At 41.1% G+C, this 17,626-nt stretch overlaps 1 long non-coding RNA gene across 2 annotated transcripts in view; it reads right to left on the bottom strand.

The window, feature by feature from the left end:
• LOC107976313 (uncharacterized) overlaps positions 1–17,626 on the bottom strand; it is a 107,260-nt gene that overhangs the window by 24,095 nt on the left and 65,539 nt on the right. For both annotated transcript variants that reach the window (XR_010159564.1, XR_010159563.1), the window contains one exon: positions 1,891–2,044. This is a non-coding gene — a long non-coding RNA (uncharacterized LOC107976313). The remainder of the gene's footprint in view (positions 1–1,890; positions 2,045–17,626) is intronic.

The following is a 17,626-nucleotide window of genomic DNA, read 5'->3' as shown; positions in this document are numbered from 1 at the left end:
TGTGGTCTTTTCCTCATTGATGTGGCTGGAAATTTTGACTCCAAATAAAGGCTAGACTTTAGCATCTTGTCTCTAAGACAAATCAGATTTTAAAACTTAATGGTTATTTTCGTAAAACAAGCAATAGACTCAGCCTGATTTAAAATTCAGTACATCACCAGATGTTTCTTTCACCAAAGAGAATCACAGGCATTGTGTAGGAATGACACCTGCCAATTCTTAGAATGTCTGATTTCAATAGTACATTTTTAGCTGAATGGCGATCATGGAAATATAAGCTGCCTTTGGTTCTCCAAGATTCCAGCATTTGGAGCTAGGTACTGTTGCTTTAAATATTATATAAGCATTGAAATTTACATGCCTACCAGCACTAGCGTGAATTAGCCTCTTTGAATCATGAATATCCTTAAAACAAAGCTATGAGCAAAACGTTAGCAATTTCTAAGTTGCACTTACTTTTGACCACAATGGTCCCAGAAATATTTTTCCTAGGCACTTTTTATTTACCATTAATTATCAAATTACTTTAAATTGGCAGTATTTTTAAAGACACTATATAATTATGTGTCTCATATATCAGCAGGTGCTCACATTACTCAGAGTTTTTCAGTCATGGGAAAGTTAATTATAATAACCTTAATTGTTTCTCTGCAACAGTAAAAATGGACCCTGAAAAATACCACTAGGGGCTTAATGTTTGACACACAGATAAAAATGAGCAGAGATTTTTTTTTTTGTAAGCCGCTGCATTAAATCACATAATTGGACAGAAAAGATTTAGGTGCAATTTGTTTTTGTAATTGTATTCTAAGTGGTGTAATTTTTAATTATACACAGAGAGTTCAATGTTCATTCCTTGAATTTTTAAGCTGAGATTTTTCTTTTCTACCTGCAGCTCCTTTGTTCAGGCTTGCTTCTTTTTTGACATGGATTATTTGAATTCCTAACTCAACAATAAATTCACAGCTTCCTAAGTTTTACTTGTGCAATGGTAAAATGAAAAACATATAGCTTGGGAAATACAGCACAACTCTGGAAAAAAAGTAATAATCATTTTCTCTAATTAAGAAATTCTTTGAGAATGGTATAAGGTTGTTCCTTTCTATCCTTTCTTCTTTAGGCAAAGATCAGCTGCCTTTGACGTCTGACACAATCACATGCATATAATGTGACAGTCACCAATTCTGTACTTTTCCAGACATCAGTCCGTACTCCCTTGCCTTCACCTCAGTTTTAGTACAGCAAGAAGCCCACAGCCATGCTGTTAATGGCTGACGTCGTGGTGGTTGTCCCTCGGCACCCCATTGTGTGGTTTCCTAGCTTGATTTGCCCAGAAATGTGTCAGAGACTGAGTTGTAGCTGATGTACAGGGTCCAACTCACATCAGACTGATTTGGATGAAAACCCAAATAGGCAATCACACTTTCTAGTAGAAAATCTTGTTGGGGCATCAACATTAAGATCTGAAAATATGGCCGGGCGCGGTGGCTCACACCTGTAATCCGAGCACTTTGGGAGGCCGAGACGGGGGGATCACGAGGTCAGGAGTTTGAGATCAGCCTGGCCAACATGGTGAAAAACCGTTTCTACTAAAAATGCAAAAATTAGCTGGGCATGGTAGTGGGCACCTGTAATCCCAGCTACTCGGGAGGCTAAGGCGGGAGAATCATTTGAACTTGGGAGGTGGAGGTTGCAGTGAGCCGAGATCGTGCCACTGCACTCCAGCCTGGGCGACATGAGTGAAACTCCAACTCAACAATAAAAATAATAATAATAATAATAATAATCTGAAGATATTTGAGGGAGAATGCATACCAGCAATAGTAGTAGTAGCAGCAGCAGCAGTAGTTAACTGACCTAAAGAAAGAAAAGACCAATATCTGGACACACCTTTTAAGGGTTGGGCCCCATTTCCACAGTGAACCTTGGAATGGATTGGTCCTCAGCATTCTTCATGTCTCTTTTTTCAGACCCTGAGTTGCCTCACTCTTTCTTCTGACCACAATAAGCATTACTTCCTTTCAAGAAGACTGCCAAATCTGCCCTTAGAAAAGACAAAAACAAACATAATTTAGAAAAAACTTAACTGCAAAAATATGCTTCAACTAGGTATTCAAAGTAGTGAAAAACTAGAGAAAATGTGGTAGGTAGAGAAAAGGTGGAAAGAGAACAAGCTTCAGAAAGCCATCTCATTATTTGGAATCACAACCCCTGCTCAGAAACATACCCTGATATGGTTTGGCTCTGTGTCCCCACCCAAATCTCATGCCGAATTGTAATCCCTACATGTCAAGGAAGGGACCTGGTGGGAGGTGATTGGATCATGGGGGCGGGTTCCCCCATGCTGTTCTTGTGACAGTGAGAGGGTTCTCATAAGATTTGATGGTTTTAAAAGTGACTGGTTCCCCTGTGCTCTCTCGCTCTCACTCTGTCTCTCTCCTGCCACCATGAGAAGATATACCTTGCTTCCCCTTCACCTTCCACCATGACTGGAAGTTTCCTCAGATCTCTCCAACCATGCAGAACTGTGAGTCAATTAAGCCTCCTCTCTATAAATCACCCAATCTCAGGTAGTATCTTTATAGCAGTGTCAGAACAAACTAATACAGAGGACTGGAGGCTGAGGCAGGAGAATTGCTTGAGGTTAGGAGTTCAAGACCCGCCTGGGCAACATAGTAAGAGCCTGTATCTACAAACTATACAAAAATTAGCTGGGCATAGTGTTGTGCACCTATAGTCTCAACTACTGAGGAGGCTGAGGCAGGAGGATCACTTGAGCCCATGAGTTTGAAGCCGCAATGAGCTATGAATGTGCCACTGCACTCTGGCCTGGGCGACAGGGCAAGATCCTGTCTCAAATATATATATATATATATGTTTATCTGGTCTTTTCCCCCAGTTCTTAACACAGAGCTTTAAAACTCCTTGGCATTTCCTGAGTGATGGAAGTAACTTTGTTACGCTAAGGAGGTGATTAGTGGTGGGTGTCTGGATAGCTTCAGGAGGGGGAGTTGGTCCCAGAGAGACCATGTGTGTATTAGAGAGCTGGACTTTCAGCCACCTAACCTTTGGGAAGAAGCTGGAGATCGACTTCAATCAAGTGGCCAATGGTTTAATAAAACCCCAATAAAAAACCTTGCATCAAGGCTCAGAGGAGCCTCTTGGTTGGTGAACTGATGATGTGCAAGGAGGGCAATTCTTTGAGGACAGGGCATGGAAGTTCTGCCTCTGGCTCTGTGCTTATCCCTTGTAAAAAGAAAATAAAATCTTTGGACTCCACACTTGATATGCCAAAGAAAAAAGTTAAGCTTGAGAACTCAAATGAAACAAACAAAAACTTCCTCCTTTTGTCCTCAGTGAGCTGTGATTCCACATGCTTACTTTACCTGATTTAAATGTAGATCTACCAAGAGCAAGATGCATGCACAACTGACTTTCCCCCACTTCTGTCTTTGGACAGGTAAAATGTGGATTCAATGAGCATTAATCAAAACCTCACAAGAATGTAGCCACTGGCCTCATTGCCTATCTTCCTCTTTCTAGTTTCTTTCATCATTTCCCTCCTACCCAATCTTTCCCATTTAAATATTGAAGTCCTCAAAACCCTCTTTGGAAAAGGCACAGGCCACAGATCCTATTGTGATTTGTGTTTCTTTTTCCTGAGTGCACCTTCGGCCTTGGCAAAATAAACCTCTATACTGATTGATATCTGTCTCGGACACTTTTTGGTTTACACCCTTAAAATAAAACTGTAAGAGGCCAGGCACAGTGGCTCACGCCTGTAATCCCAGGACTTTGGGAGGCCAAGGAGGGTGAATCACAAAGTCAAGAGATGGAGACCATCCTGGCCAACATGGTGAAAACTTATCTCTACTAAAAATACAAAAATTAGCTCGGTGTAGTGTCATGTGCCCGTAGTCCCAGCTACTTGGGAGGCTGAGGCAGGAAAATCACTTGAACCCGGGAGGCGGAATTGCAGTGAGCTGAGATTGTCCCATTGCACTCCAGCCTGGTGACAGAGCGAGACTCCGTCTCAAACAAACAAACAAAAATTGTAAGAGTAAGTATAATGCTTTTCTGGGTTCTGTGAGGCATTCCTGTGAATCATCCAAACTGAAGCACTCATCAGTCAGAATTGTGGGGGATCCGGGGGGGCCTGGAACTTGCTGCTGGCCTCTGAGGTGAGGGCTATCTTATGGAAGACTTAACCCTTCATTGTAGGGTCTGACGCTAGCTCTGGATCATTAGTGTCAGAATTTAATTGCACCACCCCCAGTTCGGGTGGAAAAGGAGCTAGAACAATCATACCTGGCTTTAATTATTATATAAACTTCATTCAAAATCACCAAAGTTCAGACAAATTCTGTTTCCCCACATTGTCATTGAAAATCTCTGTGTGGTTCCAGATTACAAGTCAGGGTGTAAGTCAGGGATCTGTAGCAAAGATAAATGAGAGAGATATCCCCAACAGGGCAGGGAGGTCTGCATTCAAGGCAAATGTGGACCCTCAGTTTTTCATAGTGTAATAGAAGGCCACAAGAGTGGCTTTTGAAATACTTATGTGTTACAAAGCCAAAAAAATGACTCTTACGACTGAATATCCAGGCCAGTGAGCAGGCTCGTTCCTATTCCCAGAGGACAGGCTGGGGGTGCAAAACAGCCTAGCAACATGTAGATTTCCTTGCAAGAGACAAGGGCACAGCCAGATCTCTGTCCTCAGGAGGGAGTCAGACCTGAGAGGTGTTCCTTTTTTAGATGTGCAAAAGAAACAACAGTCTGACTTCCCAAAAATAGGGGAAGTTAATTAAATTATAAGACATCATCTAAAGTTAAATTATAAGATGTCATCTAAAGAACACTATGTAGCCATTACCAATCAGGTTGCAAAAGTGAAATCCTGTGGAAAGCTATTCACCATTGATTAAGTAGAAAAACGCTAGTGACTGAACAGTGCTTTTGAATGAGCCCTGGAGGATGGGGTAGCCCAAACCCTCTCACACAATCTCTTTCCCTCATTCCAGCACATTCTTCAGGATGTGGCCTCCCAGTCACCATTCCCAGTCTCCAAAATGCTAGTCTTTTCCAGGTCCTCTTCTCTCTACGAGAAGAATGATAAAAGGAAGGAAAGCAGGGAAGGAGTGGGAGATAATTGGTCTTGCTTTCTAAGTCTTCATCTAGGTAACCTGCTACCTCAATATACTTATGACTGAGGAGCTCCAGGGAGCTGAAATGTTTATCAGTCCAGGTAAGATGCTTGATTTTAACTTGAGCCAAGTGAGGGATTCATTTATTCAATGAACGGAAATTGGGCATCTACGAAGTACCAAAGAATGAGAGGAGGGCAAAGAATACAGACATAAAAAAGGCAGTCCAGCCTTCCAGTGAGCAAGGTGACAGCAGCATGAGCCCATGCATTAGCAACTTTAGAGCAAGAAGCAAGCAGCTGTCTGCAGAAGTAAGGAAAAACTTCGCAGAGGAGACAAAGTCCCCTAGGATCTGAAAGGTGGAGCAGGAATGTCATGCAGGAAAGGGCGAATGGAAATTTCAGAGAGGAAAATCACAAAATGCAATGCGAGGCTCAGCCTGCTTTGGAAACAGGGAGATGTCCAGTGTACATGGAGTATAAAAAGTGGGTGGATGCGTGTCTTCTTCCAAGCACTTCAATCATTAATTTTAAATCACCGGTTCTTCTCTCTACCCCTTCAGATTTCAAGTTTCCTCGCAGTGTCTTACCCATCTTTATTTTCCCTGTGCCTTGCATACATTAGGTATGCAATAGTACTTATTGACCTGAACTTAGGCAAGAAGTAAGTGGGGTTGGATGTGAAGGGCTCTGTGACATGTGGAGTTTGGACTTCATCTTATACACTCTTAGGGAGAGGTTGGAGGCTCTGCTGAAGACTTTGTTAGGGTGAAGGAAGCACATCTGTCTTTTAGAGGGAAAATCTGCTGGCTCTGTGTGTGTGCATTGGGGACTGCAGGAGACAACTACAGTAGTGAGGGATCAGAGGCAGGAAGGACAGCAATGGAACTGTGATGATTTCACAGGTTTAGGATATATATGCCACAGAAGCAATAGTTTCTGGTGACCAATGCACTACTAAGAAGTTGTAGTCAAAACTAACTCTATGAAAAACGGGTGGCTGCAGGCATACACCATGACTGGGAACAGAGAAGGCAGATAAATTTTATGCTTGAGGGGATTAACCTAAATTTTGGATTAACCTAAATTAGCTTTGATGTCTATAGTTCTTAGAGGAAGCAATCAGGAGGCAACTGAAAATCTGGGTCAGGGACGTGATAGAAAATGGAAGCCACGCAGATTTGATAGAAGTCGTGATAGAACTAAGAAAGAGGACTAAGGACATGACCAGGGAGCCACATTAAGTGTTAGGCCAAGGAGGGTGGACAGGAGGAGAAAAAGGGTGATCCAGTGTGCACAGGGAGGGAGCTCTGAAAGCCATCAGGCCATTGTGAAGCTCAGCAGAAGGCATTTGGGAATAATTGTGTAATGAGTTGCCAAGTGTATGAGGAACTGCAGACTCTCATGAAGAAAGTTACAGTAAACCAATCTCTGCATGATGTGTTGCTGCAGGAAGATGGTCCTGACTTTCCACAATCCCGAAGGCTCTGCTTTGCCTTTCTGCATCTAACTTTCCTGCCGTCTGCCTCCATCTTCTACAAGCCCAGGCTTGGAAGCAGAATCACAAGGAAATTGCTGCAATTCCACAGTACAGAAAAGCTTCAAAGGAAAGCCACATCTCCCAGATCTAGGGATAAGAGGGGAAAATGCATCCACTCTTTGCTCTTTGCAGCAGCTCTTCCTATACCTGGCTAGTTCCATTTCGATGCTCCAGTATTTGTCACCCTGAGCTGAAACAACATGAAAGAAACTCATTTTGAGGAATGTTTCTTTCTGCACATTTTCTTTTGCTCATGCAGAGTAGTTTAGATCCTTTGGCTGCAAAAAAGATAAGCCACTTGTGACAGAGTAACATTTTGAAGATAAATTACTTGGCCCACCACCCGTATTTCACAACCATTTACTCGTGTACTTCCACCTCTTTGCTATTTAGTAAGCACAGCCAAAAATGGCAATGCTCTGAAAAGTAAATTCTGCCTTATTTCTAAAATTATATATATCCATCTACTATAAGTAATAAGACTCTATAATAAGTTTAACACAGACTCATTGTTCTAATTTAAATATGAGCATAAATTTTCCTTTAACATATTAGGTAATATTTTTGAAAGTTTTAATATTTTTAACTATGTTATTATGAAAGGAACTTCATATTTCATTTACAACAGTTTAGGAAAAAGGAAAAGAACTGTTACTTCAGAAAAGAATGAAGGCTGTCTGAGTAATAATGCTGTCATACTTTGAAATTCAAAGCAGTGTCTTTGCTATCTTTATCAGAAAGAGTAAAATGCCACCTTATTTTGAAAATTATTCAGGACTTATTGAAAACAACCAAGTAGATGGCTTCTCTATAATAAAACAGATTCTACTGATAGACTTTTAGGAGAGAAGGATTATAACCCTTCAAAAGTGTGTGATTTCTAGTGACACACACATTTGTTTTCACAACTACTTTAACATAAACCTATATTCATGATCTTGGATAGAACAGAGGAAAAACAAGAAAAACCACGCACACATATTTCTTTACATTAATCAGATGTTAACATTAAAGCCATGTTTTATTTCTAATTAAAAGCAGCTCCAAGAGAACAAAAAACAAAAATAAACAACAACACAACAGAAAACTTAGCATTCTCTTTGTGCAGTGCAGGACATAATATTGGAAAATCAGTCCTTCTACTTAGCCACACTTAATGTCAAAATCAAGTGGGGATGGGACCAATTATTTCTCACAAAAACAAGCCTTTAAAAGAAAAGTAAGGTAGCTAAAAGATTTACAGTCTCTTCAATGGTGACCCAAATCATGTTATTCTCAGAATGCAAAGGGCTTCAGCATATTTGCAGCTGCTGTTTTCTCTGCCAGGAATGCTTGTCCTTTGGTTCTTCCCATTTCTAGATTCTTCTCATCCTTTGCAATGAGATCTACGCCTACAGAAAGGCCTTCCTGAATCACCTTACCTACATTGCATCTGAAACAAGTTCTTGTCTCCTGGAATCCTGTTAGCGTCTTCTATTGCACTAATCTGAATCTGCCATCATCTCTGTCTTTATCTTATTTTTCTCTTGTTTCCTAGCATATTGTTTGTCTCCCTCCATAAAATATCAGCTCATCCAGGACATGAGCTGGCTCAATCTTACTGTTAAGACCCTCAGGGCCTGGAGCAGGGCCTGGCACAGAGTAGGCAGGCACTCAATAAACTTCTGGGCTCTACTAAAGTTGTTGTCATCACTGTAAAAGAATATTTCATGTATTTTACAAAGAAGATAGGTCTTCTGTGCTCAGTTTCAGACCCTGGAGGTCCATGCTCCTGCCCAAGCTGTGTCTCATCTCTGCAGGTGGAGCCCAGTTGACAGGAAATGTTTCTCCAGAAGCTGAAAAGCTGCCTGGTAAAGGCCTTTCATAAAATGGTCTGCGTTTGGGACCAGGAAGACAGAAGACTCCTCAAGAAGAGAACTGGAACCTTAACCTACTTCAGACTTCTTCATGTCTGAAGCTTATTTCCACCATCCCATTGAGAACCAAAGAAGCGAGCTCCTTGGAGAATCGGCTCCCACCTGGACCTTCTGTTTATCCTTCCAATAGCTGCTGCATTCATCCTTCCCAGCTAATGACACTTCCAGCCTTTCGTGTTTCAAAGTATCACGGACTTTGCAAAAGATACCAGGTTTCTATGGAGCAGATAGTACTTTTAACAATCACCATGTGCATTATTATTTCCTCCTAAGGCATACTTAGACATCAATGCATGCTACAGCAAGGCAACTTATCTCACCCTCACCAAGGTATGAACTTCGGAATTTGAACTTGTTCCTTTGGGGTAAGTTGTATCACCAGCACTCACTAACAGACTGTATTTTCCAGTGAGGTTTCATTCTGTTTCAGATATTCTGCATTTTCAGTGGCAAAATTTTAAAGAAAAGGAGACAAAATGGAACACAAATTCAATATGACTATTGTCATCCTTCCCTCCCAGGAAGTGTAGGAATCATCCAAAGTGGTAAAAGAGCAGCGCTTCTAAACTCTGACTTCACATGGAAAATAACGCGACTACTAAAACTGATAACAATAGCAGTCCATGCCATTTGACAGGGGTGTGTAGGAGAGGTGGTGAGCAAGCTGAAATCCCTTCAGGTATTTGCAGAACTTCTGAGCAAAAGCTAAAGCTAAAATTAACATTAAATATGCAAAGTATTTTTAACCCAACATAAATTAACAATGTTCCTATTTCAATTCTATTGCTCTTGGGATGACTATGTCCTTTGGAAAATGTTTAAATAACTTAAGATTTCCGTCATGAGTTTACTATTTCAAAACTTATTTTTTTAACTGCAAGATACCTTTTTATGTTACCAGGAGTGTTACCAGCTAGCTGCCAAAACCTGGTTGAAGTTCTCCCACTTTATATTGTAAATGATTACATAGTTTATTAGTAATTGTGTCCCCTGTCCACCCACTGGTCCATTTGGATGGGAAAATTTTCAAAATAACTTCATAAGAAAATGATAAGAAAAATGTGGTCACCGGTATCATCAGGAACTTCCAGACAGCTCAGCACAGAAAAGTTGGTTTTAAAGTCCTCGAAAACGTTACTGGTAATGAGCTTCCACTCCTTTAGAGTAGTCGTTGTCCATAGATACACCACAGAGTAAGGTTATAAAAATAAAAGTTGTTTCAGGAAATTTCCCATTGCTTTATTACATGATCAATGAGAGTAAAGAGAAATGGAAGCTGAAGGGATAGGAATGAGGGACCTGCTGGGAGAGTGATCACAATATCCAAAGGAAATTTAAAATGCCTGTTGAAAGTGACACACTGACTCAGCATTGTCACTAACACAGAATCACCACAATAAAACTGCCCTGCCTTGTGGCTCCTGGCACCTCATGTCTCTTTAGGTTAAGCAGAGAGAGGTCTGTGTTTCTTTGGAACAAGGTGCAGCCTCCCCCTAAGCTACAGAGAGGCTCTGAGCAAGGACCAGCCCCCAGGGTGCAGCCTTGCCCACCCTCCACAGGCTCCAGAGCAGATGGGGTGGCTCTAGAAAGCAAATGGTCAAAACTTCTAGCACTAAATAGAGCTTTAACATGTCTCAGATACTAGCAAAATAGAGAAGCCTCAGATGGCTTTAGGTCTGGAAGTGTGTTGCTAAAAATGCTAAAAATTTAACAAACTTTTATAAATCCTTAAGAGATCTTTTTCAGTTTTGTGAAGCACTGTTAATTGCCCATGTGTTTCAACTTGCAGACAGGCAAGAATTTGGCTTTGTATGTTTAAAAATATGTACATCTTGGTTCATAATGATGATTTATTTCCAAAATGGTGACTCATACTAGGATTACATATAAAACATCATATGTGGGCCCTATATGTAATAATGTGTAAGTATAGTATATTAATTACTCTGACATAACATGGGCAGAGATTTGTATTAATTTATTTCTATTTCATCTAATCAATATTTTACTTAAGTCTAAAACCTTATATATATGTTGACTTATGTATCATCATATATATAAATATTGTATCTATTAAACTGAGCAATCTGTAGTTTATTTTAAATTCTGATACGTTAAAGATGTGGAGAACTACATGAAATCATAGGAAATTTTTCATTCAAATAAAAATTGCAAAGAGCCATTCCTAAATGGCAACCTGGTTTTAGCTGCAAAGATGGAAAGTGATAAGAAGAGACCCCGAAAATCTAAGTTATGCAAAATGTCAACTTATACCTAGATGGCTAAACTCAGGGTTCACTCTCTGGACTTAACAGAGAACATGTTTGCAGAAAAAGAAAATGGAGGCCGGGTGCAGTGGCTAATGCCTGTAATCCCAGCACTTCGGGAGGCTGAGGTGGGTGGATCACCTGAGGTCAGGAGTTTGAGACCAGCCTGGCCAATATGGTGAAACTCTGTCTCTACTAAAAATACAAAAATTAGCTGGCTGTGGTAGTGTGCGCCTGTAATCCCAGCTACTCAGGAGGCTGAGACAGGAGAATCGCTTGAACACGGGAGGCAGAGGTTGCAGTGAGTGGAGATCGCGCCACTGCACTCCAGCCTGGGAGACAGAGCAAGACTCCATCTGAAAAAAAAAAAAAAGAAAGAAAAGAAAAGAAACTGGAGACTAGTTATTATCATCAGGAAAGTCAAATGATGGAACAAATAGAAATGAGAATCTGTAGATAAAAATTATAGATTCACATAGCATCAATTCTAATTTCAAGTTTGATTGTCTGGTCCCAGTAGGCTCTATCTATAGTTCAATTACAATCAATGCTGTATTGACGTTGACAAAATCTGAAAAAGATGCTTCAGTGAATGCTTAAGTTAAATAGGTCTCAAACAAAATAAGGAAAAGGAAAAGAAGAAATAAGAAAGAGGAGGAGGAGAGGAGGAGGAGGGGAAAGAGGAGGAGGGAGAATCAAGCTATCTATTTCATTAAAGCCATCTCAAGCAGCAAACTTTGGACTACATTGTCATCACTATACTAGAAATAGACTGTGTCTATACACTAAGTATACTGTAGCAGGTTTCCATTACTAGCCAGCCTCCAAGACCACTGACTTAATTTTCTGCTGTTTAGAGTCATGCATAATTTAAATTGATCAAATACTTTTCTAATGCTCTATTCCTATCCCAGATGTAATATACCTTTCTATTCCTTGTCAAATCTTAAGAAATAGTAGCCCTAAGGATGCAAAGTTGCTGAAAGTGCATCAAGGCAAGAAACAAATTCCTCTTCCCTTTATTCCACAAACACTGTCCTCACCGACCTGAGGTTTCCAGCAAGGGAACTGTATATCAAGCAGGCACAGGAATTGCCCTTGGTGTTCAGGATTTACAATCCAAGAAACAGCATGTTAGCAAAAGTACTCCCCTAAAAAGTCATCTTGGCCTGTTTTGATTAAGTCTATTTCCTTTTTTATTTATAGTAGAAGAGGTGCCGGACAACTCATACGGTATGAAAGCATACCGTATCTCTTGCCTTCTAAAGAACATGCAATTGTTTCCTACCCGTGGATCTCGTTTCTAAATTAACATTTATGGTCCTCTATAATCTGTCTCTGCTTTCTTCTGCTCATATTTATCTTCCTGTACTTCTCAAAATGAATCCTAAGTTCTAGCCAGGACAATTTTCTAACTGTTTTTCCTACTTACTCTTGTTCTCTTTTTTTTTCTCTTTTGAGACAGGGTCTTGCTGTGTTGCCCAGGCTGGAGTGCAGTGGCATGATCTCAGCTCACTGCAACCTCCGCCTCCTGGGTTCAAGGGATTCTCCTGCCTCAGCCTCCCGAGTAGCTGGGATTACAGGCTACACCTGGCTAATTTTTGTATTTTTAGTAGAGATGGGGTTTCACCATATTGGGCAGGACATCCAGTGATGTGCAGTCTGGGACTAGGATGGCAGTTCCATGACGTTGCCAGAGCCCAGGTCCTCCGATTGCTCTGACCAACCACCCTGAGGAAGTGGCTTTTGTCCTCACAGTGTCCTCATGGTTGTAATCCACCTGATACTCCTCCTATATCCCATACACAGGCACGGAGGACGAGCCAATGGCCAAAAACTTCCTTCTCCGAGGCTTTGCCTTTTAATTAGAGAAGAGAACCTTTCCCAGGAAGTTCTATGTACATATTATTGGCAAAGACTGCCTGCCCTGCTACCTACCTTAAGCTACACACAAAAGCTGGGAGATTGAATATTCAGCTTCCCAGTGTCTGAGACAAGGGAACACAAGGGGCTGGGAGATTGAGATGCATGTTGAATAAGCCAACCTATAGTATTTGCTGTACCTTCATAGTCAGCTTATAAACCTATACATTTATCAAAGAATTCGCCCTAAATCTACCCTTGAAAAAACTGCATTAACTGTGGATATTCACAAGGACATGTCATGGACTCTGCAGGCAATTCCAAAAAAGAAAATGCAAATATAATTTGTACAATAGCAGCAACATTGAAATAGTTATTCAGATTCCAAGAGCAACTATATTAAAATGGACCACATTCATCTAAACAGATATCTTCTTAAATGTTTGGGCTTTAAACCAAGTCGGCATGTCACTGCAGAGTGGCGTGTTTACTATATTATTCCCACAGGATGCATATGCACACATGTGGGTGTCTTGAAAAGGTAGGAAGCTCTTTGAGGGTGGCCTGTGCTCTGTGCCTTTTTGTTACCTCTATTGTACCCAGAAGGGTTCACGATAGAATACACTGAGGTGTACAATTTAACTCACAAATGGACAGGGTGATAGGCAGCCACAGATTTTTGCTGGGCACTTAGGGCATCTTATTTTATATTTTTTTGTTTGTCTTTTGTTTTGTTTTGTTCTTTTAGACAAGAGCCTCGCTTTGTCACCCAGGCTGGAGTTCAGTGGCGAAATATTGGCTCACTGCAACTTCTGCCTCCCGGATTCCAGCAATTCTCCTGCCTCAGCCTCCTGAGTAGCTGAGATTATAAGCGCATGCCACCACACCTGGCTAATTTTTGTATTTTTTGTAGATACGGGGTATCACCATGTTGGCTAGGCTGGTCTTGAACTCCTGACCTCAAGTGATCCACTGGCATTGGCCTCCCAAAGTGCTGGGATTACAGGTGTGAGCCACTGCACCCGGCCTACTTAAGGCATCTTAATATTATAGTTGCACCTAGCAGAGTTCTTGTATGTGGTAACTACTCAAGTCTTTTCTGTATTGGATAAAGGCAATTCATCTGCCATAGGCTAAACAGGGGTGACCCTTTTTCTGAGAAACTGCTCTAGAAATGTGTGCTAGACACTTCTGACATTTCTCATTTTCTAGCTATTTAGTTGTCAACTTCTTTGAGTAGGGAATACATATAAGTAAAAATAGAAAGAGCAGCAGCATTGCACAGCTCCACAGGCATCATTCTTATCGGAGCTGACGTGAGGGGCATCTCCAGAGCTGTGCTCTGTATGACCCATGTGGCTGTATGCAGCAGGCCTTTGGGAATACTGCAAGGGACATGGCCTGTACTGTCCTTATGCATTTAACGATGAACGATGGCTTAGAAAGAAAAAGTATTCTGCAGGATCAAACCTCAATTCAAAGAATGCTTTGCTATTAGATCCGTGGCTAATTAGACCCATTTTACCCATCATATGGCAAACAAGTGTTCTTTCTCCCTTCGATGAAATAACCTGTAAAGCAGATGAATTTTGACATTTCTCATTGAGACACCCAGGATGGTGAGGAAGACCAACAACACTGTCCACAATGCTGCCCTGTGATGTGCAGGATAAATGTCAGATGTGAATTCGGATTTGATTCAAGGTCTCATGAAAGCTAAATGCCACTCAGAACACCAGCTCACCCTTGTGAATTCTGACGTCAGTGTTAGGCGCCACTGAAGTCCCCTGGTTTCTACTTTTAGAGGAGTCCAGTTGCAGTATGTAGGTCAAGCAGCTCAAGAATGTCAACTGCAAAAACTTTGAGGGCTTTTGCGAGCCAGTTCCTGTCACGACGGTAGCTCAAAGCTGGCCATGATGAAACTATTTACACCAAAGAAAACCACAAATCAGTGGGTTTTTTTTTTTTTTTTTGAACTGGTTGGAAAACATTTATGAATGCACCACTGATCATGTGTAAAATGAGAAAGCAGCTGCAGCCTCATTGTTACCTGGGCAGAAACACCCAGGTCACAGTCAAAAAAGCCAGGGTGTGCTAATAGAAAATCACTAAACTCTAGGAAATAGAGTCAAATGACAAGTATTCAGCATCTACAGATGTTCTACCCCATGCTGAGTCCTGCAGAGATGAAATAGAAAGCTGAAAGCCAATTCTCTGACTTTAAAGAGCTTTCAACTGACTGACTTCAAACTATGATCATATCCCTAAGAGCAAACACTCAATGAATCCTGGCTGTGTGCCAAATGTCTGTCACCTCATTTCATCCTGAAAACCTGATGGCATTGTTCCTGTTATTAGCCTCATTTTGTAGATGAAGAAATGGAGGCTTAGAGAATCTTAGTCTATCATTCAAGTTTGCACAGGAAGTGAGCAGAGCTGGGGGCCAGCCCCAAGCAGACAGAAGCACCTGATGGTGACCCCCACAACCCAAGAGCACAGTGCAAGTGAGGGCGGGTCCACGCCAGGGCTGTGTGTGTGGATCAAGGGATACCCCAGCGACACAGGAGAAGGACAGACCTGACCGAGAGGAGGCAGGAGGCCACAGGGATGAAGGCAGAAGAAAAGTACAGAGCTGGGGTGAGCATGGGGTGGATCCCAGGCCATCTCAAGGATCTCCTCCAAATGGGCCTTCAGAGGCAGATGTGACATCACCTCCCCATGAGAAGCTGCCAAAAGGCAATGCTTGGGCAACCAGCTCCTCTACAGTGGATGAAGGAGAGTGAATCTAAACACATCGCTATGAAATTTCCCTTTCCTTAGAAACTCTAAGTCAGTGCTCCAAATTCTCATTCCCCACAATTAAAATTGAACTAAAATAATGTTTGTTTCAGTGTACCAAAGCGTATTTTAATAAGATAATTACAAAAAGTCTGGTGGTAGAAATTACACTTTGCATTCATGTCATGTTTTAAAGCTGATGATGCTGGAAATTGTAAGACTCTAGTCTAGTATATCTAAAAACAGATTAAGTACTAATTAATGATTTCCTCTCTTTAGTGAGCCTGACATCTCATTAACTAATTATCATCAATCTTTAACTTTTTCAAAGCATGATGTTCTGCCTGCCAAGGTTCTGTGGGCTGTCTTCTTAACACTGTGGTACAATTCTCCACCCTGGCTCCAGCATAGCAAAGCTGTGCTACATGGAATCAGATACTCTGTGAGCCAGGCTACACCCTCTGAGATACATGAACGCCACACAGACAAGCTTTAGTGAAATAGCTGCTAAAGTAGTTACAGTGCTTTCCCTGCCCACAAATGCCGGAACTAACCAGGGCTCAACTGGCTGTGCAGATGCACAGTAGACAGAGAGAGGAGAGTCCTTTGTCTGTGATGGGCGGGGACAGTGCAGTGGGAAGGGGCTCTCCCAGCTTCCTTTCTTTCCTCTGACATCAGATATTTAGAAAGCAATTCCACTATTCCACAATTCCACTTTGGAAATGTTTCTTGACTCAGTTTCAGCAAGACACTAAATTAGAACACAATCATCCCTGCTTTTGACTTATTAAAGGAATGACAATTTAATATTATCAAAGAAACAGACTAAAATCTAAGTTCGAGATCACTCATTGAAGCATTTTTTATAATAATGAATATTTAGAAACAATATAAATGGCTAAAATCAAGTAATAATTCATTTTTATCATGACATCATGTATCATATAGCTATTAAAAAGCATGTATTTGGCCGGGTGCGGTGGCTCACACCTATAATCCCAGCACTTTGGGAGGCCAAGGCGGGAAGATCATGAGGTCACGAGATCGAGACCATCCTGGCTAACATGGTGAAACCCCGTCTCTACTAAAAATACCAAAAAAAAAAAAAAAAAATTAGCCAGGCGTGGTGGTGGGCTCCTGTAGTCCCAGCTACTCAGGAGGCTGAGGCAGGAGAATGGGGTGAACCCGGGAGACAGAGCTTGCAGTAAGCCAGATCACGCCACTGCACTCCAGCCTGGGTGACAGAGTGAGACTCCATCGTCCCCCGCCAAAAAAAAAAACATGTATTTGAAGACTATCGAATCTCATGGGGAAAATGTCACAATGTAATGTCAGGTGAAAAAAAGCAAAATATAAACTTTATTATTTCAAGTTTAAAACAAAATTTGTGGGTGTTTCTGTGTATATATATGTGCACATGTATATGTAAATAGTGATATTTTGTGTATTGCCAATATTAAATACATAACATATTTTAGCATATAAACATTATGTAATCTATATTTATATATAAATAGTATAACAGATGTTTGTAATAATATGTGTTTAATGTATATTTCATATTGGATAAGTAAAATTTTGCTAGTTATTTCTGAGAAGTTGCTTTACAGATGAATTTTATATTATTCTTCCTATTTTGAAATATTTCTTAATTCTCTATAATAAGCACATATAATTGTATAGTTAGAAAAACATTTAAGAACGCTTGGATTAATTTGGTAACCAGCACACTCTTCCTAGACATAAATATCTCATAACACTTCACTCACTGCTTCCCTAACAAACTGACTGTTCCTCTTGCTACACTTCTGTGACCGTGGGCGCCATCTGGCCTGCTCTCACCCTCCCTGGCTGTCTGTGAAGGCTGATGTGTCCCCATCAATCCAGTGCACATAATTGGAGCTCCGCACACCCTCACATGCTCAACTGTGCTCCAACCAGCAGGCAGGGTAGAGACAGTGTTATATGACAAACAAGTGAAGCTGAACTGTCTCTGGATATCAGACAAAAAAAAATTGGGTTTGCCCTTGGCTAGGGACCTATTCCACCAATTTATCACCAATTAGCTCCCTCCACCACACTCACTCATTCCTGAGGCTGGCTCAAAGGAAACATGAAT

This window comes from Pan troglodytes, chromosome 7 (genome assembly GCF_028858775.2).
Source record: "Pan troglodytes isolate AG18354 chromosome 7, NHGRI_mPanTro3-v2.0_pri, whole genome shotgun sequence".
Lineage (NCBI taxonomy): Eukaryota > Metazoa > Chordata > Mammalia > Primates > Hominidae > Pan > Pan troglodytes.
Note: the sequence above shows the minus strand (reverse complement) of the source record. Positions and strands in the feature narration are given on the sequence as shown.